The sequence below is a fragment of the Mauremys reevesii genome, linkage group 4, assembly GCF_016161935.1.
Source record: "Mauremys reevesii isolate NIE-2019 linkage group 4, ASM1616193v1, whole genome shotgun sequence".
Classification (NCBI taxonomy): Eukaryota; Metazoa; Chordata; order Testudines; family Geoemydidae; genus Mauremys; species Mauremys reevesii.
Window position 1 is genome coordinate 26,227,705 of NC_052626.1, and position 26,602 is coordinate 26,254,306.

At 41.0% G+C, this 26,602-nt stretch overlaps 1 long non-coding RNA gene across 2 annotated transcripts in view; it reads right to left on the reverse strand.

Annotated features, from left to right (window-relative positions):
• LOC120402972 overlaps nucleotides 1–26,602 on the reverse strand; it is a 112,619-nt gene that overhangs the window by 4,006 nt on the left and 82,011 nt on the right. For both annotated transcript variants that reach the window (XR_005597392.1, XR_005597393.1), the window contains exon 4: nucleotides 4,396–4,683. This is a non-coding gene — a long non-coding RNA (uncharacterized LOC120402972). The remainder of the gene's footprint in view (nucleotides 1–4,395; nucleotides 4,684–26,602) is intronic.

Genomic DNA, 26,602 nt, shown 5'->3' on the forward strand with positions numbered 1-26,602 from the left:
AAAAAACAAAACAAGTCCTATGTGGTAGCAAACAAAGTTTCAGAGAGTAAAATGTTACTGTCCAAATGTTTGTGTTGCTGTTGCAAGTAGTGTAGTTAGTTGGATTGAGGGGAAAACCATTATTCCCTATAGCTGTTACAGGTGCCCTCAGTTCAGTCAGACCATTTGGGCTGACATTTTCAAAGCTGCCTAGGGGATTTAGACACTCATATTTTAACACAAATTGGATGCCCAAATCCCGTAGGTGGCTTTGAAAATCTCAGCCTTGTGGTATTTGTTTCATAAAGGTCCAGATTGATTAAACTGGTTCTGGGAAGTGAAAATTACTCCCATTCCTTTCCATCTCCCTTCCCCTCACCCATGGCCCCTACAAAGGAGGAACTGCTTTTGTTTGCACGACAGACTTCATAAGAGCTGGGATTGAGATGATGCACAGAATCAGAGCATCCCCAGCCAGCCTGCCCAGGGCCTTATAACTTCCTTGGTCCAAAGCAGCACTGCCTTTTCCGCTATTAGTTGAACTTTCTACCTAGGTGGCCCTCTCCCAGGATTGTACTGGTTGAATTTAGGCAAATAACTGCATGCAGTTTATTCTTTTTGCTGAAATTGTAGCTATATATGTGTTGTCATTTCTTCCATCTACTAAAGTAACATATTGCGAGCCTATTGCACCAAGTACAATCTATACCAGCGGTTCTCAAACTGTGCATCAGGATCCCGAATGGGGTCACCAGGGCTGGCTTAGACTTGCTGAGGTCCGGAGTGGAAGTCTGAACCCACTGCCCAGGACTTTAGCCAAAACCCGAGGGCTCCAGCCATGGGTGGCAGGGCTCAGGTTGCAGTCCTCCTACCTGGGGCTGAAGTCCTTGAGCTTCAGCTTTGCCCGCCCAGAGTGGTGGGGCTTGGGCTTTGGCCCCTCTACCCGGGGCAGTGGGGCTTGGGCGGGCTCAGGCTTCGGTCCCCCCTCCTGGGGTCGCAAAGTAATTTTAGTTGTCAGAAGGGGGTCGCAGTGCAATGAAGTTTGAGAACCCCTGATCTATACGCATAATGAGACAGTCTCTGCTCAAAAGAGTTTATAATCCAAAGAGAAAAGACAGACAAAGGGTGACAAAAAGAAGTGTTATCTGCACTGTGAAGATGGGGAACTAAGACTTAGAAAGCTTGGGTACATTTTCCAAGGTCTGTAGCAGAATTGAAAGTTGAACCAAAAACTTCCAAGTCCCACTCTAGCGCTATAAACACAAGATCATTCTTCCTCTCTGACCTACCTTGCTCGTACACATAGTTATGGATACTGTGTCCTGAAATGTTTCTATACAATAGAATCAAACCCCATCTAGACACCAGATGACAATAGTTAGAATATTTCATACAGCAGTATGTCTTCTTAAAGAATTCTTTAATTTTAATTTTGCTAATCTGTTATAGCCTGGAAAAAGGCTGCCAGAGTATTCATTCTTTCTCCCTCCGCAAGCTATTGGAAGCCACCTCTAACCATAATGTTATCACCATGCCAAAGGGGAGAGCTGGGGAGATAGCCTATCCTCTCCCCCCAGCCCCTTAGGAGGCCAGTGAAAAACTCCTTTGAGGGGCTGATGGTGAGGACAGAGAAGAGACCTACAGGGGCATTATCTTCTTATTCTACCCTTAGTGGGAAGAGAAGAAGGGTCTATAAAGAGCTTTTTTACACCCCATAACCACCACCTTGAAGAACAACATTCTCCCTCTCAAAGGGGCTGCTGCCCTTATTCCCACAAGCAAAAGGCCCTCTTTCTGTCCCTTGAATAGGTCAAAAGGGGAGTGGAAAAAGCTGCCCAGCAGCACCTCAATCACCACCACTTCTACATGGAGAATAAGCAGAAGCTCTGGCAAAGGAGTCAGACATCATGGAGCAGACACTAGAGGGGACCCAGCTCTGAGACAGTGCTTTGGATGGTTACTCTCTAAAGTGCCTTTACTACTCCAGCTGCAGCAGACCAGCTGTGATTGATCGGGGACAGGCTGCAGAAAGCTTTGTCATCATTGTGGCCCTCTAGCTTTATGAAGTCAATGGCACAGCTGTGTCAAGCAAACCTCAAAATAGTCAATGCATTACATGTGTGGTTTTTTTTTACTAAAAATAAGTTACTTATTTGAAAAATAATGAAAAGCATGATTTTTAACTGAAATGGCAGCCAACAAAGTGTATGAGGCAAAACTTTCTAATAAATGAGATTTACTGTGAAAAAACATCCAATAATTGCATTTTCAGGGGAAAGGTCATTAGTACTTAGAAAGAGGTTAATAGAACAATATTAATATCTTTCTACAGGGCAAAAGAGATAGATGCAGTATTAATATGAATAAAAAATAAGAATGAGGATACTCCCTGTTACCAAAGTTAGGCTAAAATTCAAAAGGTCACATTCATCCCTCGTGTGCCCAAAAATAAAGCATTAAACAGTATAAAATATTATCCAGTCTTTTCATTGAATGAATTTCACTGAAAATAGCAGGAATAAAGTGATCAAAAATTTTAGCCTGAAGCCAACAATTAGAAGCAATGCTCAAGCTGTATGTTTCTGGGAAGCTTGTAAAGTAAGATTGCTGCAGATAAAACTCAACATGACTCCATTACTGAACTTCCAACCAAAGGAATTTCAGTGGTTCTATCTGGCCAATACATTAGATTAGACTAATTTTCTTAAGCAGTGGAAAACCACCATAGATAAAAATAATGGGCAATATACATTAATAATAATTACACATTCCATATCTTAGTGCTTTCCATCAAGAAGTCTGCAAGTGCTTACAAACAGTTTGATTAAGCCTCACAACACTCTGGAAAGTAGGTGAGTATTCCCTCTCTCCCATCCACATATGGGTAAAACAAGGCACAGAGAATTGAAACAACTTGTTTCAAGTCACATAATGACTACAGCTGTTTGAAAAAAAAACATTGGGGATGAGAGGAAAGTATGAAAAAAATAGATAACTATTTTTTGATTTTTATTTTTAAAAATCCTTTGCGTTTTTTATTGTTTTTGACAAAAAAAGTCCTAAAAAAAAATCTCTAAAATGAAATACATTTTCATTTTGGGGTTCTCATTTTTCTTTTTGTTTTTTCAATGAATACATTAAATCTTTAGAAGAAAACAAATATTTTCAACTGTTAATATGTAAAAGGCATTTTTCATCAAAAAACTTTTGAATAAAAAATTTCCACCATCTCTAATAAAGACTCACTGGAGGAGCTGGATACAAAACCCAGGAGCCCTGTCTCTTAGTCCCCTGTTCTGACCATTAACAATGCTGTCTGCCCTAAATATTATTAAGAAAAGGAAGGCAGCTGGGGGGGAAGACGGCGACTCTAAAGGTGAATACAAAGATGCTTATTAACTAGTGGCTTGTACATGCTGTGACAAAGTTCCTCCTCTACCTTGGTGGGTCCTGCGCTTCTTGGCAGATTTGCTCACCTCAGTGATCTTCCTCACAGTCTGGATCAACTCCTCCTGTGTCTGATCAGGAGTTGGGAGGTTTGGAGGGAACCCGGGCCCGCCCTCTACCCCAGGTTCCAGCCCAGGGCCCTGTGGATTGCAGCTGTCTATAGTGCCTCCTGTAACAGCTGCATGACAGCTACAACTCCCTGGGCTACTTCCCCATGGTCTCCTCAAAACACCTTCTTTATCCTCACCACAGGACCTTCCTCCTGGTGTCTGATAACGCTTGTACTCCTTAGTCCTCCAGCAGCACACCCTCTCACTCTCAGCTCCTGGTGCCTCTTGCTCCCAGCTCCTCACACACACTTCCTCTCCTCTGGCTCCTCCTCATCTGAGTGGAGTGAGCTCCTTTTTAAACCCAGGTGCCCTGATTAGCCTGCCTTGATTAGCTGCAGGTGATCTAATCAGCCTGTCTGCCTTAATTGGTTCTAGCAGGTTCCTGATTACTCTAGTGGAGCCCCTGCTCTGGTCACTCAGGGAACAGAAAACTACGCATCCAGTGACCAGTATATTTGCCCTCTACCAGACGCCTGCACCCCACTGGCCTGGGTCTGTCACAATGCGTAAACTATTTTACTCTACCTTATGCCCTAGACAAGAGGATATGCTTGAGGAGTCACAATCAAGCTAGGAAACACACAGACACCATCTTTACAGAAAACTGCACATGTAAGTCAAAAGTCAGAATTCTTCATTGGGAGGAAGAAGTGAGGAATCTTTCTGTTGAGTGTTTTAGCTGAAAGAGAGAGCAGCCAATCCCACTTCTCTGAGGAAGGGAGCTTCATAGCAGATATTTGTACAGTATTTGGAACGCAGTTTTGTCATGGAATTCAATAAAGGAAATTTCAAGGGGCTACTGTATGTATTTATAATGGTGTGAAATCTATTTTACCATTAAACAATATAGTCCACTAACCGTCAGTCATCCAAGGAAGAGGTTATCCAATTACTGTGCTGTTGGTGCTAATTGTATCAATTAGTCCTTACTTTTGCACTATAGTATTTCAAAGGCTTCCCTTTATAGTGCTTGCAGTGGTCCACATCTGAGAGGATAAAGATGTTGCCTAGCCTTTGTCTCAATGAAGTCGCATTGCGTTCATTGCTTTGCTCTACAGGAAAAGAATTTTGGAAGAAATCCTTAGCACAGGTCAATCCATGTCATCTTGATGCAGTGCAAAGGGATTAGGCTGGGCAGGTGCCAGGGCTGAAGGGAAAAAAATGCCAGTTAACTCCACATAATGGTTTAATTTTCCCATCAGTAAAGCACAACAGATTCAAAGCAGGCTGGCAAAACAGGGCATTCCATCATCACATGATTCAGAAGGAATGAACAGAACAGGGCAATTATCAAGTGATCCATTCCTTGTCATCCAGTCCCAGCTTCCAGAGGTTTAGGCACACACAGACCATAGGGTTGCATCCCTGACTAAATTGGTCATCCATGAACGTATCTAATTCTTTTTTAAATCAGTTATACTTTTGACTTTCACAACAACCCCCGGCAATGAGTTCCACACGTTGACTGTGTGGAAGGGAAGAAGTACTTCCTTATGTTTGTTTTAAACATGCTGCCTGTTAATTTCATTGGGTGACCCCTGGTTCTTGTGTTATGCAAAGGGGTAAATAACACCTCCCTATTCACTTTCTCCAAACCATTCATGATTTTATAAACCTCTATCATATCCCCCCCTTACTCATCTCTTTTCTAAGCTGAACAGTCCCAGTGTTTTTAATCTCTCCTCATATTTGGAAGCTGTTCCAAACCTTTAATCAGTGCTTAGTATGTGCCAGGGCTTGCCAGGGTTGAGACCTGGCACCTCTAAGCTTGGACTTGCTGCATCAGTTATGAATGTAAAAAAATTGTTTGCGCCACAGCACCTAATTGCTTGATCCCCAGCACTTCGTTCACTACAAATTAAGCACTGCCCTTAATCATTTTTGTTGCCCTTTTCTGTACCTCTTCCAATTCTAATATGTCTTTTTTCAGACGAGGCAACCAACACAGCACACGGTATTAAAGGGGTGAGTGTACCATGAATTTACATAGTGGCATTAAGATATTTTCTGTCTTATCTATCCCTTTCCTAATGATTCCTAGCATTCTGTTAGCTTTTTTGGCTGCCACTGCACATTGAGTGGATGTTTTCGGAGAACTATCCATGATGACACCAAGATATCTTTCTTGGGTGATAACAGCTAAATTTAGACACCATCATTCTGTATGTAAAGTTAAGATTAGGTTTCCCAATGTGCATTACTTTTCATTTATCAATTTTGAATTTCATCTGCCATTTTGATGCCCAGTCATCCAGCTTTGTGAGAGCCCTTTGTAACTCCTCACAGTCATCTTTGGACATTGTTTTCTTAGAGTTAAGAAAGGTACCTAACAACCACATCACTTACAAAACCCGAGCACCGAAAAGCAAGAAAATGAGTAGTTAAGGATATCAGAAAGCTTACACAGCCCACATAATAAACACTCCAGCTCTGATTCTCAGCAACAACCAACAGTAGATTTAAGGACAGAGGGATGCAAAGGGCAGGATTCTCTTCCCAGCTCTGCTACAAGGTTTCTACATCACATTTGGCAGATCACTTGGGCTCAGATTCTCAATGGGAGTTAAATGAGTTGAAATCAGTGGGAGTTAGGCACCAAAATATCTTTGGGGATCTGGGTCTTAGCCTCTGTTCCTTGGTACCTCATCTGGAAAATGGAGCCAGGAATGTGGAAAGATAAAATCATTTTCCCAGATGTTGTAATTTCCTCCCACTTTTGAAAAGCAGCCTGGTGCAGTTCAAAGTTGGATGACAAAAATATTTTGGGCCTGTGTACAAGGTGGGGTAATGTGCACTATGGGGTTGTGATTTTTAAAGAGCACTGACGTGTTGCACATTAATTGGTCCATGTAGGCCCTGCTGGTGCACACTAAAAGTTCCCTAGTGCTCTCTGAAATAGTACTATGTCAATTAATGAGCCACATGTTAGTGCACTTTAGGAGTCACACCCCATAATGCACATTGCCACACGATGTAGACAAGCCCTTTTGTCTCCCTGATATTTTCCCTGTTGAATTCACTGACAAAGAATTCAGTCTAGTTTTCAAATAATGGCATTTCTTAAACATTTTATTATTCCTGCCCTGAAAAACTGCCTCTTGCACAGTCAGTACAAAAATCTGCTTATGTTTCAGATTCTGTGGTATTATGTGATTTCCTTGGGCAGAGAGAAGGACACAAAGGAACAATAGACATTGCATATTTTGCAAAAAGAAGCTATTTTAAGTCTTTTAATCTGAAAAAGTACTGACACAATTTAACCACAGTTTTCAGAAAGCGTTACCATTGTCAATAAGTCTTAACTCTAAAACGTGATGCCGGGAGGGTTTTTAGTTTTCTTTTTTTGAACTTCAAAGGTGGGGGAGGTCAAAATCAGCCTTATAATGAGGCTGTGGCTGCATGCTTAATTGTGAACAAGTTGTCACCTCTTCAAATAAACTACACACAGGTATAGAGCTACGCCAGAATCCTGGGTCTACAGTTCCTATATTTACAAAAGATTGTGAGGTGTTCAGACGCTATAGCATTGAGGGCCATATAATTGTCATAGATAGATAGATCCAAACACAAGCTTCTACCACTCAAGCTGAAATATCTCTGTAAGCAGCTGTCTATGGAATAAGCCTTAAATTCTTTAGAACATGTAACCATCCAGTAAAGGGCACATGTGCAAACATACACACATGGAGTGTCCAACCCTGCTCCTGCAAAGATTTAATGGCAAAAAAAGTCAATTAATATCAATGAGAGCAGGACTGGGCTAAGAATTCCCATCAGAAATTGCCAGATTATGAGAATTCAGTGTGATTTAACTGTGAAAAGTTTGAAGGGGTAGTAACAAGCCATTTTTGATCTAGAGGGAAACAAAGAAAGATTAGGCAAAACTCATCATTGCAAGTCAGGGTATTTTTTAATGGCTGGACTCAAGAATAAAGCTGGGCAAAATTTTTCAGACAAAAACTTTTTTTCAATAAAACAAAGCAGATTTAGGCAGACCAAAACATTTTGCAAATTTGTGCTGAATTCGCCTAGTCAGTCCAGTAAAAAAGAATTCCAAAATTATTTCAGTGTTTTATTCTGCCATTTTCTAAATAAATTTTTCAATTTGAAACAACTTTTTAGTTTCAATTTTATTTTTAAAATAGGTTTAAAAAGTCAAACTAAACAATTTTATTTTTATTTTTACAGTTTGCAAAAAAAAAAGTGCTTTTTGTTTCTGGTCAAGCTAAAACTAACTTTATTTCCTCTTGGGTTTTTTTGTTTGTTTGTTTTTGTTTTGTTTTTTGTTTGGCCAGGAAAAAAAAAAGTTTACTCTACTCAAGGACCATTTGGATAATTCTGAGTAATTTTCTTATACCTGCACAGTAAACTGGCAATTTTCAGGCCAAATTTTGAGTCCTAATTCAGTCCCATGTCTTCTCTTTGGGTAGTCCAGCTAAACACTTCCCCTTGCTTAGGGCTTGCAATATCTCCACACTCAAGCCTTTAGGAAGCAACAGATCACAGCCAGGGGCGGCTCTAGGAATTGCGCCGCCCCAAGCAGGGCGGCATGCCGCGGGGGGCGCTCTGGCGTTCGCTGGTCCCGCAGCTCCGGTGGACCTCCTGCAGGCACGCCTGCGGATGCTCCACCAAAGCCACGGGACCAGCGGACCCTCCGCAGGCACGCCTGCGGGAGGTCCACCGGAGCCGCCTGCCGCCCTCTCGCGGCACGCCACCCCAAGCACGCGCTTGGCGCGCTGGGGTCTGGAGCCGGCCCTGATCACAGCTATAAGAGAAATGTCTTCCCTGTATTGCTGTTTCTCTGATTATTTATAACCACTGTCCTTTTCAGGTAGAATAGCTTGCTTTGCGCCTCCCCCCCTTTTATATAAGTGAATGCCATGATCATGGCAGATTGGAAACCCTAGGTGGGGGGGTCAGCATTGTTGATGTAGTAGCTAGCATGGCTGCCTTCCAAGCACTTGATCTGGGTTCAGTTCTCAGCCAGCACAGTGTCTTGTCAGCTGGAAACATTAGGGATGGGATTTTCAGAAGTTCTCACTAGTGATCTAACTCCACTCACAGTGAAATCTGGGAGTAGAGTTAGGCCAATGCTGAGAGCAAGTTTGGAAAATCTTACCCTAGGAAACAAGTCCTCAGTTCATCCATTGCATGGATGCATTGGCAGGATAATCCTTCCTCACCTTGCAAGCCAATATACTTTTACCCTGACTGAAAAGATAACCTCAAAAGATAGTTCCATTTCCATGTCCATTCTGTCTTTGATCTGAGGCTGCCAATTGTGATGCGGCCACTTATCCGCTAGGAATCAGACTGAAAATGCCACCTTATTTCTCTTAGGCCACTAAACAGAAATCAAACATTAACAACTTTGAGTCATTTTTGACATAGGTTGGTTTCAAACTGATGCGCTATACTCTCTATATAGCAGTACAAATCCCTTGAGATATCCAGCCCTCCCGCCCCCCGGCTTCCCTCAAAATATTATATTCCATACTACATTTCTCAGCTTATGGTTTAAGGGTGTTTGATGGCTTCATTTTAAAGATGGGCCCAAACCAAAATTCTGGATCTGAATGTCCCTGAATTTGGGGAAAGTTTGAATGTGGATCCAAACTTTGTGGGACATTCTTATCTTCACAGGTCTAAAGCAAAACTCCATATACCAAAACCCCACACTCTGGAAAGGTTTCACATCCAGATTTGAAGGCTGTGGTCAAGGGTCATCTTTAATTTACATCAGGGTCTGTAAATAAAGAATTGGGAACAATATATGTGCTTTTCTAGTTAGGCTTTTAATACAGTTGTGATTTTATATTTGTTTTTCTTACTTTGAGATCTTTCCAATTCATTGCAACCTTGAGTGTGAATATTCTCCCATAATTTTTTTAAATCCGTTTAGTTTACCACAACCAGGAATGAAACTGATCTAGTATGTGTGAAAAAATGTTTATGAAATAATCCTTCATGCTATCTAGCATGAATGTATTGCCAGACAGACAGTTTGGCGAGCAAATTATTTGTTTTCCATAATATGACCTATAAAACTATTCCATCTTATGTGCTTTTCTGAACTTTACTTTCACATAATCTACTTAATAAATTGTTTTGGCCCTTTGGCCAATTGCTGGATCTACTGGTGTGTCCTGTGTTTCTGTCTGTCTTCTACATTGTGTGTAGGGCCAGACACACATTTTTTTGATGAACAGCTTTTTAACCTTAGAATGCATTTTTTTGGTGCTACAAAATAAACAGCAAATTCTGGTCAAATTGACAACTAGTTTCTACCAAGAAAAAAATAAAAAACCAATTCAAATATTTCAAAATATATTATTTTGACATTTCATTTTGAAATGGCTTTTCAAATTCAAATTTGACCAATTTAAAAAAAAATACAAAAAAGGGTGACAAACATCTGAGAATGGCCAAATCAAAATGAAAACCTCACAAATAACAAAAAAATAATTTTGAGACAACCAAAACACTTCAGTCAAGTAGAAATGAAATTTTAAAAAGTTTCAAATTGACCTGAAATTGTTTTTGACTCAAATTAGAATTTTTTCAAGTCTTTTAATTCAATGAAAAAATTTTTAATGGTTTCAGTTTGAATCAACCTGGATTTTTTCCTGATTTTTTTGTTTTGTGGATCATTATTTGCTCAGCTTTAAGTGTAAGCTTTTCAGGGTAGGGGTTGTCTTCTATTTATGCCTTGTACAGGACCAAGTACACTGTCAGTGCTTAATAAACAATAATTAAGGCATATGTACATGGGGAAAAGTGGTCCGCGAGGTATAGTGATGGACAGGGCATGCAACTTGTAAAATAATCTCTAGGAGTGATGGCTCACAGGGCTTGGTTACAGAATACAGATCCTTTTACCTCTAGATTGCCAGTTTAAATCCAGTCCTACTAGGTAGATATTACAACAGCAGCAGTTTAGTGTCTTATGAGAAAGGAGTTTTTTGATCCCGGTCCAGTTTGCAATGGGTGTTTCCCATCACACAAACAACCACCATGTCTAAAACTAACTGACATGCCTGTTTGCAGTTTCACTAGATTGACTGGGGATGGGAACTGATTAACCCTTTCACCCTTAACTGTGTTTCTTCCAGGTTAGAGATGAGGAACACTGTGAGGGAAGTGTGTGCTGCTACCCACGCTATTTGTATTTTTGGACACTGGATTTATCATCCCAGGGGTGACAACATTCAATCCCCTTCATCGGAGATAAATTCCCTTCAAGAGTTAAAGAAAAAATATTTCACTAGAATGATCAGATTGCATCCAACATAAAGTAGGTGTGTAATCAGAGTATTAAATGTGAAGGGGTGGACAAGTATAGTAAAAACAACAGAAGTTGTCAATGAAATATCTTCATAGAATGAAATATTTGGAAAGATTATAAAGAGTTATGTAACTTCTAATATATCAGCATGTCAAAAAGATTGGTAATGTTTCTTACACCAGTAAGAAAATAAAGAGATTTCACCGAGGTTTTATCCTGACAAAGATTTTTATTTTAAATACAAAAATATATTGAAGTATTTAAATGCCATGTCAAATGTAAACCTACCCATGCACTGACACTTCAAAAATATAATCAGACATCATTTGTACCTGATAGAATTTTTCATGTTATATTATTAATGGTGAGGCGCAGATGCAGAAATACTAGTGGATTTGTAATTTCTACTTCTTTTCTCTTTAATTTCCAAAATGTCATTCTGCCCCCAGCTGGTTAAAACATGGTTGACATAGGAGGCTGAAAGGGAGAGAATACTGAACCTATGAACTCTGCTGATCCTCAGATGATGCTTACAATTTGCATGCAAAGTATCAGCAGTTTTACTGTGCAGCATAGGTGCTAACACGATTCTCAGTTCTTATGCAAGTATAACCTGCACCTGCTTCATTATAGTACTAACAGCAAAAGATTGAAACAGTTTTCAGAAAACAGAGCTCATTGACTATTGCCACAGTACATTACAAATAATGAACTACAGATAATTAGTCATACGGTAATTTCTTGGCCTGTATCAGATAAACTGAAAAACAGAAATTTAATAATGATTCTTATTGCTGTGAGACTCCAGAAAGTTGCATGTATCCGCTGGGGTTGAATTTCTTCATGCCTGCTAATCTACCTGTCCATTTCTCTTTTTCATTAGAGTTTTAGTCTATATTCCTGAAAATGGCACATACATACATAATGATTTACATGACTTTTACTTTCTTTTTCAGATATAATTCCACCGCATTCTGTGTCTCTTAGGGAGAAAGAAAAGCAAAGCAAAAGAGAATGTAAGGAGGTAGAAAAGGAGAGAGAGAAAATGCTATTCATCTTCAGAGCCAAAAACTTTCATTCACCCCTCAACTTCCCTCTACCATCTCCTATCATAGATCAGGGCATCTTTTCTGATGAAGCTAAAGAATAGATTACAGACATCTTCAAATCCATTTAACTTACTTTCTATTCCATATTTACTTTCTATTTTTCATATGCAGCTGCCTGTGTCACTTCAGCAATCCACTCCCTTTTTGATGGCTCTGATGCATCCTTCCAGGTTCTCAGAGTTCGTTTTTGACATCACCAGACTAAAGGGGACGACATCAAGTAGCCTAGGCCCAAAATTTAGGCTTTGTGCATGAAAGTAAAGGTTTTAAAGAAAGTCTAATACAAATGGAAATGTTCATGTTTTGTTTTATCTAACTTAAACATTCTGTTAACACTTAACAAAAGAAACAGAAAAAAGAAGGGATTTTAAACAGAACAGTGAAGTTGACTAACAGACCAGTCTAGTTTCCCTGTCTGAGCTGAAATTCAAAGCACAAAGAAAGCACTCCCTCCCCACAGCCTCTAGTAATGATGTTATATGACACAGAATCTACCAAGCACGGCTATCCAGAGTTTTCTGATATTACCACATTCTCATCTGGATCTGCAGTCCTGGGTATGGGTCATCTCAAGAACCGTTAGTCTCACATGATCTGTGCTGGAAGTGAGGGAGCAAGACTGGGAGTGTTGCAATCCCACAATGCATTATGGGAGCATAAACTTAATTGTGAATTTACACTGTCAAAAGATAAAGCTTCAGGACCTAGCAGAGGAGTTGCTGGGACATAATGCTTCAGGATTGGGATGAGGATCATTCAGTTACCCTCAGAAGAAAATTAGCAGAGTGGATTTGGGAGGGAACAGGCCTACCAAGAACTAAAGTTGCCAAAGGATGCAGTAGATGCACCAGGTTATCTCCAAGAGCAAGCAAGCTCAGCAAGCCCACTGAAGATGATAGAGAAGAAGATGGACAGAAATGGCTGTCCCTGAAGACTCTACTCCCTGAAGCAGAGAGGGGCAGGTCTACCAGGCCACACCATGAGATGCCTGTTTGGAACATGAGTCCACCAGATCACAGAAGGCTACTCCCCAATGAAACAATAGCAGGTGGAAGGTACTAGTGCTGTTTCAGAGAAGGTGATTGGAAGTCTGAAGGGGTGGGAGGAAGGCATCCTCGGATGTTCAGCTAATTCCATTAAGAACTCTAGTCTCTGTGGGAGTTACTTAAACCATACAGACATATTTGACCCTTTTCAAATTTTCCTTTCATTCATTTTAAAGCTTTAACTTCGCTTAGCCACTCACCTTGCAACTCTGGTTTGAATTTTCCATTTTCTATAACCACACCCTGGTGTGTGTACATTATTTCTTAGATATTACAGCAGCCTTGCTCCCTCAGTTCCTTTGTTTTCCTCCTCCTTTTACTTGTCCCATGGCAGTGTCTATAACATATTCCTAATCAGATGAGTGCTGGATATGGTAGCCCCTTTCCATTGTCCTTTTTAAAATGTCTCTTCATTGTGCCTCTGATCAGAGATGATCAGAAGAGGAGCCTGGGGAAGGGCTGAGCACATGCCAAAGACATTGAGAACAATTCTCTTTTGACAAGCAGCCAATCTGTGAACTACTGTGTCGGCAAAGAAGAAAAAAAATATACAACCAGATACTTCCAATCTGACATTGGAGAGTGAACTGACAACAAGGATCCAATAAAAATAAATGTGTTCTCCATTACATACTAGCTATCATGCTGTGATTATTTTCCATAGGGCCAAATTCTCTGCTGGTGAGAGTTCAGTGGAACTGTGCCCATATACACCATCAGAGAATTTGGGCCATAACATGTTCCAAAATTACAGTACCTGGTACTTGCCGAGATCACAAACTCATGGAGGCCACTAAATTGCTAAAAAGAAGAAGTGAGAATGACATAAAGAGTAATTTGACACATTTCCAGTTCTGATTTATTTTTTCTGTGTAACCTTTTCATTTAAAGAACCACAAAAAATTATGATCCTAAAAGCTTTGATTCTATATTTGACTTTTGCAGGTTTCCTTGACCCCAGCAGAATTCTTTTCAAAATCCTGTCATGATTTCTGGTCAAACCTAAATCCAAATCAAGTCCACGTGAGGCGAGTGGAAAAACTCTGTCTACATCTTGTTGTCTTGAATGTCCTATGGTTGCATAATAACAAAATGCCTTTGTTCTCATGACTAAAGTATGCATCAAGAATCAAAGAAGCAAGAAAAAAAGGAATGTTCCAAGCTATTACTGTAACAATCCAATTACAATGCCTATCAAACTTAACTTCACAGGTTATAGCTCCTAATTGCCTGACAAAAATTGACACTTCAGTCGCAACAGCATAATATAATCAGAGTCCAAATTAAATTTGATCGTGGGCAGAAAACGATGCTATCATTCGGCGGCATGGAAACAGGAGATCAACTAGCATGATATCAAGGATCAGAAATGAAAATTATTCATTAATGGCAATGGTTTCCTGATAATGGAAATGACACAGTTCAGACGGCTTCGTAAAAACACTATTAATTAAAAAGATGATAGACCTAACAAGGCATAGAAACCAGTGGAACCTTTTTGCTGTGCTTGTTAAGGTGAAGGATGACAATGTTTAAGAACAGAAGTTTATGCACTTTTGTGAAAAGTATTCCGCTGATTCTGTAGCAAGTTTACTGGTTCTTGCTTAGTGAAGCATCTTTCTCTAGGGTACTATGTTACAGGGACATAAAAAGTGGCTAAGGCCATAATATGGCATTGTAATAAGCATGACTAGTAGTGGCTATAAAATAGAAGGGTCCAATTCATAAAAAAATGCACATGGGATTTTTGCATACTCCCAAGAAAAAAGTGCAGAGAAAACTGTTTTATTTTCCTGTGCAAGCAGCTGTGTCCTACAGAGGCACAGTAGCAACCCAGTAACCCTCCTTCAAACATTAAAGCTTTAGTTGTTCATCAGAAAGAAAGGCAAATGTCCAAAACACTGTTCTAACATCTACAGTGTGGCATAGCATAGCCTATGAGATCCTGTGGATAGGAGAGACACTTATAAGTGCTACTATAACACTACTATGTTAGAATAATAGAATCATAGAATATTAGGGTTGGAAGAGACCTCAGGAGGTCATCTAGTCCAACCCCCTGCTCAAATCAGGACCAACACCGTTCAGTTCTGTATGCAGTACAACAATAGCTATGCCCCCTGAGATACTGGTCATTGATGCCAATGAACATTTCACCACTGACTTCACTGGGAGTAGAATTAAACACAAAGTGCCCAGTCCAGCAAGATGGTGGGCTTGCTTGGCTGCCATTGAAGTCACAGGCAGATTAAGGTGCTCTGCCAGGAGGCATTCATCATCCCACAGAACAGTGAACATCAGCATTTATTTTCTAAACTCATTTTCTGCAGTATGTTTCTTTGCCTTAGTCAATTTAACAGGAAAGACAAAAACATGAGAACAAAAGTCTGCATTGTATTGTCCTCTGTGCTATGATTCTGTTACCATTGAAGGAGTCATGGGGTGCAAGTTTATAAGATCCTGAGTTCCTCCTGCCAGGCCAAGCATTCCCCCCAGGAACAGGAAAAGGAGATTATTGTTCCAATTTAAGATTCACAAAACCAGTTACTTCAATGGATTTCAGATATATCTCTCTACAGTTGTATATGTATGCCCCCATGAGCCTCATCACCACTGAAATACAGATCACACATTTTAAAATACCTTGAATCCCAAATTGGAATAATAATCTCCTTTTCCCCTTGAAATCATTTCTTAATATACTTCTAGTATATTACAAAGAAAAAAATAAAATAAAGAAAAACCCAACACTAAAATAGCAGAGCTAGATTTAAAGAGTATGAAGTAAACAAAGTTCTCTACTGCAAGAATTTCTATAAATCTCATGATGAGAGATTTCTAAAGGTTCAGGATTGAATGCTTTTATCTAAACTTAGTTTAGCCTGAAGGCCTTCTGTCTCCATACAATCCTACCCCTTCCAATGGGCTCTTTGACAGACCTCCCCCAGGGGACAACCCACATAGTCAGTATAGTCTTCATATGGATGTCAAGGGATGAAAAAAGATTAGTGGCTTGTTAACCTCCTGCACTATCTACCCTCCTTCTGTTATCTTTGGAAATTGCATCATGCAGCAGGGACACTGCACAGATCCGGGACAACCTTCAGTGGCCCTCACCTCCTTCTTCCTTAGCAGCTGGGAGAGGAAACGGGCATTCTGTGTTGCTACCACTTGTTCACAGGAATCTGGTTTGGAGACACACCTGCACAACCATCTGCAAGTTGTTACTAGGGAAAACCCAAGGTTTAGACCCCTACATGGTCCCATAATTGCCCTTAACCTCCTCTGTTCTAGTGTGGGGTTCGTATACCACATCACAGAGGTGTCAGAGCACCAGAAAATCTTTACTGTATTTAGCCTGAGAGGTAGAGAAGTGCTTTTATCCCCAACAAAGAGAACAGGGAAACTGAGGGAGAGAGACTAATTTACTTGTCCAAGGTCACACAGGAAGCGTATGGTGGAACAGGGAATCAATCTAGGTTTCCCAAGTCCCAGCCTCATGCCCTAGCTACTGCACCATCCTTGCTCTCCTCTCAGCATGCTATCTAAATTGCACAAAAACAGTTGCATCACAACCACAATGTGCATAGTAATCGTCCTCCAGTTTCAGTGGGTCTTGCTAAGGCAATTTGCAGCTTTTTAAGTATGAGAATAAAGACAGATGTCAGGACGTGTTGGGAGGGGAACGAGTAAAATATTAAAAGCAGCTACCCAATACTGGCAGCAATTGATTCATAAGTCAGTAATTAAGCTACTACATGATCATACATAGGCACTAATATACTGACCCCTGCTGAAAGGACTTTTACAGAAGACTAGAATAGAAAAAAAAAAGTCATGTAAGATTTCCCCCCACCACCTCCATTTTATAAGGAAAAACTACATTTCCATCTCCAACCTTTCTGATCACCCCATGGTAAATTTAAACTGAGGTAGATGTGATTATTTTAAGAACATAGGGTCAGATTCAAACCTGACTGACACCAGAATTACTCTAATGGATTTGCTCTAGATTTATGCTGGTGTCAATAAGGTAAAAAATGGCTATTGTGGTTAAAATATAAAAAGTATTGTTCTTATGCTGCAAAGAGATCCACCCATCCAGACTCTTATGCCCACATGGAATCCCATTACCTTCAATGAGACTTCACCTGGGCATAGCAGTTGGGGCAGGAGGACCTTTGCAGGAGCTAATGTACACTAGCTACCATTTGTATGGTTTTAATGTGGGTTTCAGTATTTGATGTATACAGCCTGATTCCTCAGTTTTCCAGCAGTGTGCGCTGGACCAGGAAATACAGGGCATTAGGAGGAAAATAAATAATGGAATTCAGCTTAACAGGGTTGCTGGCCCATTTTCAGATCCCCCATTCTAAAACTTGCAAGAATCACCATTAGGCATTTTGCCAAGACCATTCCCTTGGTGAATGCAGGCTTATGCACCACTCAAGAGGAGTCCGTTAATGACTACAACGATCCACAGCTGTTTACAGTTTTATACTCAGTGGTGGACCAGGCAATAAGCTTGATCCGACAATGAGGCTGTTGGGCTCTCACGGCAAGAGGAGACATCATGTCAGCTATTTATTTGTTCATATTGTGAGTGACTAGCCGCATAGCTTGGAAGAGCTATAGGAAGCAGGCAGAGGAGCAGGTGTGGGCAGTTGTGGAGCTGTGCATGGGCTTGAAAACGATGGAACAAATGTACAAAGATACATTTAGAGACAGACTTAAATATAGTAGAACCTCAGAGTTAGGAACACCTCAGGAATGGCGGTGGTTTGTAACTCTGAAACGTTCGTAACTCCGAACAAAACGTTATGGTTGTTCTTTCAAAGTTTACAACTGAACATTGACTAAAACAGCTTTGAAACTTTACTATGCAGAAGAAAAATGCTGCTTTTAACCATCTTAATTTAAATGAAACAAGAACAGGAACAGTTTCCTTACTTTGTCAAATCTTTTTTAAAAAACTTTCCCTTAATATTTTTTAGTAGTTTATGTTTAACACAGTACTGTATTGTATTTTATAACCAGAACTTCTGGTTCCAAATGAGGTGTGTGGTTGACTGGTCAGCTTGTAACTCTGGTGTTCATATCTCTGAGGTTCTACTGTAGTTCAAAAATGTAATGAAATAAATAGGAAATTTGGAAGACTATTAAAGTTGCCCTAGAAAAGTATATGGAGATATTCTTGGTCCCATATGTAAAGAGACAAAAAAGGATAGAAAGGATTCATCAGCTAGATACACATTTAGTGCAGTCTTCTATGAATTAATATAATCCACTTCAAACTCAGTGCTTTTTCTGTGAATGAAATAAACTAGTACAGCCACTTTCCATAGTACAGGCTGGTCTCCAGAAAAATGACATTTGAAGTATAGACCAATTGCAAAACAACTGTTAATGGACCAGTAGGAGGTTATGCATAAGGGACATGCATAGTAAGCTTTTTATTAATTATTATTATTATTGGACAATACACAAACATTGCAACTTTTACATATGTGGTTATTTGGTAGTGTTTGGGGTGAAAAATAAGGTAAGAATATACCATGGTGGCAGGTGTCTTAAAAATACCTCAGCTAGACAAGGCAAACATTATGGAGTCATTTGGGCATACTAGCATTTGATAGCATGAGACACAAAAATAATAAAATGAAAATAAGGATTGAGGCCAGTTTATGCCAGCAAGGTTTAGGCTACAAATTTAGACCATGTCAAGGACTAACATGATAATCCAGTTCAAAAAAGAATTAAGCACTCCTGAAACAAACACTCCTATATATCAAAAGCATTCAGCACATGGTAATTCCCAGGCAGCTTTGGAAAGAGACTAACCACACAGCAGCAATTGATTAAATCAAAAAAATTAGCCAATGAGTAGGTTTTAGATTTTATAGTATGACCTAGCAACATGTCCTAAGCCCAAGTGACTTTGTTCAAGCTATGAGACCATTTACACCAGCTGAGGATCTACCCCAAAATATTTTGTCAAAGTTTAAGCAATTAAAAGACGAAAAAATGTCAGGAAATGCAAAAATGTAAATTTCTTTAGGGACATCAACTTGGCCATGTTGCCTACATGTAGTATTTTACAGGATATATTTAACCAAAATATAGGCATAGAAAATAATAGATATGTACAATATATGGCTGTAGGAAAATGATCTTTCATTTCTTGATTCCTCAATGTTAGGTGGGGAAAGCACCTATAATATGAAACAGGGAGCAGAACAGTGAGTAAAAACTGAACCATACAAGAAGTGCTGAAGATTCTATTGACTATTCTATTGACCTACTATCTGCCTGAGTGCATTCATGTCCTTGAGAACCCAAGACAAAGCAAATTTCCCAGTAGGAGCCCAGGCCACATTCAGCTTTGAAAATTCCCCTTTTTATGTTAGCACCCAAAACTGGATACCCAAAACGTATGTTGCATGATTTTGAATTACCTTCTGAAAATTCCCCTGTTCATTTCTATGCCATGTATACTTAGAAGGACCTTCAATAAATAGGATAAAGGTGATTCTGAAATCATCCACATCTTCCTAATATAAGTTCTTGTCAAAGAGTGCAGCTGGATTTTGAAGGAAAGCCTTTGTATTTTACCTTTATATATTTTTCTTGGAGTGACTGCCATCTAAATATTGACAGCCACTCAGAATGACAATAGTACACTGCACTATAAAATACTATTTCAGCTTGAACTATTATCCTAACTGCTTGTTATTTAGGAGTTATGGGGCTTTAAAAAATTTGAAATAAAACTCCACAGTACCTAAAATGTATCATGTTTCAGGGGACCAGGACTTGTGGAAAATAAGTATTAGATACATATAGCGCTCTTTTAAAGTTTTTTGAAATCTTACATGCAGTTTCTTAAGGCTTGGAAAACTCCTTCAGTATCATGTTAGTCAGATCAAAGTAAATATACAATTAGTATGAGCAGATTCACTTTGTATAATATTCACAATCTGATTTCTGAGAGAAAAAATAAATGATGAAAGTAAAACAATTAGAATATGATTAGAGGCAATGCTGTAGCAACAAGCCATGCCAGGGGTTTGGAAGAGGATTTTTTTAAAAAAATATGAATGAGGTTTGTTGCTTTCCCTCTCACCCCATTTTATAGCCCCTTGCTTCAGCAACAACTCTGCTTCTGGATTTTATTCTCTATTGATACCTAAGGGATTAAACCAGTGAAGAATCCCTATTTCATATATATATTTCTTTAGACACTCAAGATGCCAGTTTATACTCACAGACAAAACTAAAACTGCAGTCTTAGCAATCTTCTGTAGACTCTTCTCTTATCAGATTTTGTTACAGCAAAGTGCTAGCCAAGTAAAGACTTACACACTTCTACTTCTATTCATTCTTACCTGCAACTATCAAGGTGGAAGTAGCTACTGTAACAAGTGCATAGTACTGTATCAGGATATAGGATGTCATGTGATCTAACAAAACCTGATGTAACAAGGCGGATGTGCCATGATTCATCAGTCAGGCGGAGAAACGCTACTTCTCTTTTTTATTTTACTTTAAAAAAATAAATGGGTAATTCCCCAGAATTCAGCTATCAGGCTTCAATGCATAGGAGTCTGCTGCTATCTGCAGGTAAAATATTCTACTACTGAGCAAAAAAAATTAAAAAAAAATCAGAAAACAAAGCCAAGCAATTAGCTTTCAGTCTTAATTTTGCTTTCTGCAGGATGAATGGAGATGGAGATTCCTCAGACGGGGTGTAAAATACCTTCCCTTCACGCTATTGCTACAAATAATACTAATTCCACACTCACAGTGCAATTCATTGCTGCCCTGGTTCCAGGGCCAGCCAGGAACAGAGGGCAGGTTCAGTCCAAGCCCAGGCCAGGGCAGCCCTGATTCAATTAACTCTAAATGCCATTGCAAAAGCATAGAATCAGTGGGCATAAGAGCACTCTGGCCACTCCCTCTCCCATTTTACCCCCAACATGCTTCTCACCAGCCCTGGAATGCCTCCTGGAACTGAGATCTCCTGCTGAGGGGGTGAGACACAGAGCTGGTGCAGTGGGTGCCAGGATTATTCTTCAGGAGAGTGGCTGCTCTGCCCACACACCAAATGTAAAAGAGCCACAGGCCAACAGTGATTTGGGCCTTCAGAGTCTCTGCTGTGAAGGTTTCTGCCATCACAGTAACCCAAGTATCATTCAAACCTCTACAAACTCTACTCAGTCTACCGCTGGTAGGTTTTTTCCCTTGCCTTTTTCTCCCCACTTTCTACCATGAGAATGAAACTAACAAAGTCTTTCAAGTCTGATAAAGGTTGAGTTGTTAATCATTCCGAATTTGGATAATCTGAGGGAGGCAAGGAGTTCTTGAGAGGCCTTGTAGCTCTCCTGGTATGACTCACTCTTGGATTTCCCAAAGCTAAATCTACTGCAGAGCAGTGAACCACGTGGAAGGGCAAAAACTCCAGTATCCACTTGACCCTCCCATGAGCTAGGAGTTTAAATTCCCTAGCAAAATGGGGGAAAGTAAAGTATACCAGTAAAGTAATAATATCCTTAGCACTTGAAGGAACGGATTGTTACAGGCTCTCAGAGAAACATGCGTGTGCTAAAAGGGTATGGTATTCCAAATGAACCCAGCTGAATGGTTAATCAGGGGTTCATACAGCTCTATCCTCACTTCTCTAAGAGGGGAAGAGAAAATGGAGGCTGAGGAATTAAAATCTGAAGAACAAAGGGAGACAAACTTCTTGGTAAGTAGTCCCATTAGTTTCTAAGAGGAAAAAAGCCATGTTTTTTCAGACTTAAAAGAGTCTTTTTCTTAACCTGTTACAGAGTTGTCCAGTAGCATGAACAAAGACTTGGAACTTGCTGATAAATACTATATTTTCCTTTGATGGCATCATTTTGGTCAGTGGGACACCAATCACGAGAACTGTTCTGACTCCTGAACTGGGCAGAGGAGAATATCTGAACCACAAAGACCAGAAATTAGAAAAAATGATTGTCTCGTTCCTGTACAAAACACACCAAAAAGACTGAACTTTGGGGAGAAACCTTGGGTGACCTGTAGAGGTTTAGGCTGTGTTATTTGGGCAAGTTCTGAATGATAATATCAGGGTATATGAGAGACCCACCTGTAACCAACACCCACAGTTCATAGTTATATAATTTCACTGACTGTCAAAGAATATACAGTGCTTTGCTTGTCACTAAACAATTCCTAGGAAGAATTCATTTAATTCCCCAAGAATACTGCAATGGCATGCACTGTCTCTTCTCCATTTTGGGTAGAAATGAATATTTTACGATTGTTCTGACTGAAATGAGGCTGTTTTGACTATTGTTCTGTCCAAAGGAGATGGATTTGAGTGATTAAACATGCTTAATCATGCAGGCTCATATCTGAGGAGCCATTACAAGAGATATGGGCAACAGGAAATGACATCTCCTACAGCATCGCATCAACGCTTAGATGTTCATCTTACGGTTTTGCAGTGCTGTGTTGTAGCACAGCACTGCCCCACCTTTCCAGCAAATACACATCTCCACAGCTGTGATCAAAATGTTAAAAGATCATCACCATCCAAACCAAATGTTGGGTAGTGGGGGAAAGTTTAAGTACAGCCTCACTTACACAATTAAAAGAAATCTGGCTGTTTTGTTGAGAAAGGAAGGTTTAAATGTGAGCTGATTTGTACACAGATGAAGAATTACAAAATTACTAGCACCAGAAAACCAGATTTTAACCCTTAAAATGTAGTTAAAACCTGGGGATTAGCGAATTTCCAGGAGTTTAATGAGGTCACTGAGGGCACATCTACATTGCAATTAAGCAGCTGGGTCTGGCCCATGTCAGCTGACTCAAGCTTCCGGGGCTCAGGCTTTGGGGATATTTAATTGTGGCGTAGACATTCAGGTTCAGGTTGGAGCAAGGGCTCTGGGACCTCTATTTTTAGCAGGACTGCCCAGAGGATTCAGGGGGCCTGGAGCAAAGCAATTTTGGGGGCCTCTTCCATAAAAAGTTCCCCCAAAAAAGTTGCAGTACTATAGAATACTATATTCTTGTGGGGGCTCGAGGCCTGGGGCAAATTGCCCCACTTGCCCCCCCACCATGGGCAGCCCTGATTTTTAGCCCCGCAGTCTGAGCCCTGCAAGCCAAAGTCAGCTGACCCAGGCCAGCCATGGCCCTGCCACGGGTCTTTTATTCCAGCATAGACATACCATAAGGGAAGACTGTGCTGCAGGGCACCAAGTCTATGACTGCTCTCAGGATCTGGGTTGTGGCTCTGACCTGTAGTGAACCCTCCTCTGCCCCAATTTGGTGTCTAAATTAGGATTTTTCCTCTGCCAAAATAATGTCCCATTGCTACTGCGATCAGTAATTTAATCAGTGTGAGCCCTAGTGTAGACCAGGCTCCAGGAAGCTGCCAGAGTTTTAAGTGCTGTGTTGACTAATCTTGCTCAGAGCAGATCTACCCATTGCAGTGCTTAAAATATCAATGGCCACTAGCACTTTGTCTGTACTTGGAAACCCACCGTTTTTATCAGCAATGGAGCTGAAGCAATGGGAGCAAGAGTGAGAAAATTCCAAGGATAAACCTGGCCTCTGTGTAAGAGTTGCCTCTCTCTGCCACCAGGTCCTATTGTCTCAACCTCTTAAGCAGCAGGAGAAGCCCTGGGCTGAGCACTTCCTGGCATGGAGTCCTATTGAGCAGGCTGACCACTAAGAACAGAGGAGTGCAGACACAGAGGCTGGCTGGCCAGTCTAGGGGTAAGGGAATATCCTCAAATGACCAAAGCTGAAGCTAGGACAGGGCTAGGAACGTAAGGGAAGGTTCATCTTGGAAAGGAAAAGAGCGGGGCTAGAATGGTACATGAGCCACATATTGCAAACATGGGGCTGAGGCCTCAGGATGTCCAGGAAAAGTATACGCACACTCAGTTTCTCACAAGAACACCATGAGGGTGATAAGGGTTAAAGCCAGGATTATTATCTACATCGTTCTTGTTCCTGTTGATTGACAACAATAACAGTAAAAAAAAAAAAAGCATCAGACAACCACTCTTTTAGTCCATAAGATTCACTCCTTTGGAGGATGCGGTTTGGATCCCAGTGCTATGGGATGGTTTAGTGTTGTGCCCTTGGTGTCTACCCATCAGCCAGATCTCAATCATGAATAAAACTCCAACCAAGCAAGGGAAATAGTTCTAAGAGCACATGCAATGCCTGATGTGGGGGGAAACACCATCTCGTCCTTTAACCACAGGAATGCACGCATTTCGTTGGGTCTCGGCCCATTTGAGAGTTAGTGCATGAAATAAATGGCTGTACAACATATAGGGTTAGCAGAGCCAATTAATACTGTCTTCTGGAAATGAGTTTGGAGGTTATTTCAATTAAACTGACTATACTAAAGAAATTGCTGTACACTGTATTTTTAGTATTTCTAAGAGGTTGTCCTTTTAGCCTTCCTTGGAGGGTAGTTAAAATTCAACGTAGCATTTACCTCCCATCTCAATTACTCCCTAATATCCATGTCGCTCTTTTCCAGCCCAACTAAATGCAGCTGTTAAAATTACTTCCTTGCTCCATCATACCATGTCAGCTCCACAGTTCAACTTCCCCACGGCCCATCACATCAATTTTTAGATTTTTGTTCTCACTTTCAAGGCCTTACACAGCTCTATCCCCTCCCAAAATGTGCTAGACGCAGTCTCTGCCCCAATGAGCCCACTATCTAAAAGACAAAGAATGCTGGGGCAGGGATTCAGCATACAAGGTACAAGCAAGAGAATGATGGACACATCTTGTTAGGTCCATGCTTTGTTTTGTTAGTAAATAAAAGTTTTCCCCCGCTGCCCCTCGAAGGAGCTATTCATTCCTGAGCCAACCCTCACCTACAAACCCAAAGTACTTGAATTAGTTTTTCCAAAGTCACTGTTATTCTGGCTAATCTACTCAGAATCTCCCCTGTCCTTCCCCAATGCAGCAAATCCTGTGTCCTTCCTGCCAAGAATCTTCTCCCTCCTTCTGCACAAGTTCCCCCTTCTCTAGAGAGAGGAGAAATTCAGCAAAAGCTACTGGTGTCAGAGAGGCTCTTGGGATAGTGGAGGTTCTTCCTTCACATGCACACTTCCATGTTGCCTGACAACTGCTCAGGAGTCTGCAAGCTCAGTCTCTGGGCTCCCAGGGCCTGGTTTTGTTCCTGAGAGAGACAGGCTCCTGTCCCCAATGCAGTCTTGATGGCGTACTCGGGGGACTCTAGGTTCCCTAGGTTCTCCTTGCTGATGTCACTGCCAGTGTGTTCTTCTCCCTCCCTCTATCACGCTGTCTGCACCAGTTGCCACAGGCTAATCTCCAGGCTCCTGGCCCAGCTCCAACACACACCCTCACTCCCACTGATTCGTCCCTAGTTAGAGCGAGTTCCAGCCTTGTCCATTACTTACTTCCAATGCAGTTATTACCCATTTTCCCACCACAAACTGCAGCCCCACAGAACAGCTCACAGATGGTCTGAAATTCCTGACAACATTGGGTCTCCTGAGGCTGTAAGGGCATCTCTCACTGGCACTGCTGGCTTCATGTGCCCCCAACCTCTGGCTCAAGTGGCAGAGCAACCCCCCTCTCCTTGCCCCCTCATGCTGCAGGCAATGGCAGCTGTTAAAGATTCGCTCCTTCCAGGAAAATGTTGGTGATGGGGATCAGGGTGTCTTGTTAGAAGACTGCTCCCTGGTATCCCCAGGAAGGAAAGGGAGGATGCGTGCGAGGGGGCGGGATAGGTTGCTTGGCCTGTGGGTCTACAGAGTAATTTCTCCACAAAGCTATGCAGAGTTCTATCAGGTGCCATTCCACTGGTACCACAGAAAAGTCCTGCACTGCTAAGCAGAGTTAGGACTGCCACCCTGCAAACACTAACCTTCCCATCCCAGTGCACAAGGCCTCTATTCTCTCTATAATGGAGCCACTTCTAAAGACTCAGTGCTTCCACAGGGCCCACGAAAACTGACATATATCAGTCAAACGGTATGTCCACACCTCCCTTTCATTTGGTGTTTAGATTTGCATAGAGAGTGTAGTAAATAATCTTTTAGTTAAGACACTGGAGGGTTCGGGTCCTGCTCTACCACAAACTTCCTAGGTGACCTTGGGCATGCAGGATTTACTGTCTCTTTGTGCTTCGGCAACCTATCTGTAGAATGAGGGATAATAGTACTCCCCTTTGTAGGCCTGGCTTCTTCCTCAATGCTTAGCCACAGAGTCAGCCATACTGGTCGTTCACTATTTAGTCCGTTCCTGTGCAGCCGCAAGAGCTTGATGGGCTGAGAGTCCAACATTGGGACAGACTGGATGTACCCATGTAATAGGGGGTTTGACTTTGGGCCGCCTTCACCCATCGGTTGGTGGAATTTTATCCTGGATATTACAAGCCACCTGGAGAACAGCATTCGCTGGAACATCTTGTGGCATTCTTGCGACATATCTGAAAAAGTACGATGCTGACTGCGGACAATGGCCCCAGTAGTCTGTAGATGGGAGCGACAGTAAACATCTGCATTACAAATGAAGTCATTCCATTTTATGCACAATATACAACGTTGGCATTTTGTGTGGAAAGCCTCCGGCTTTGCT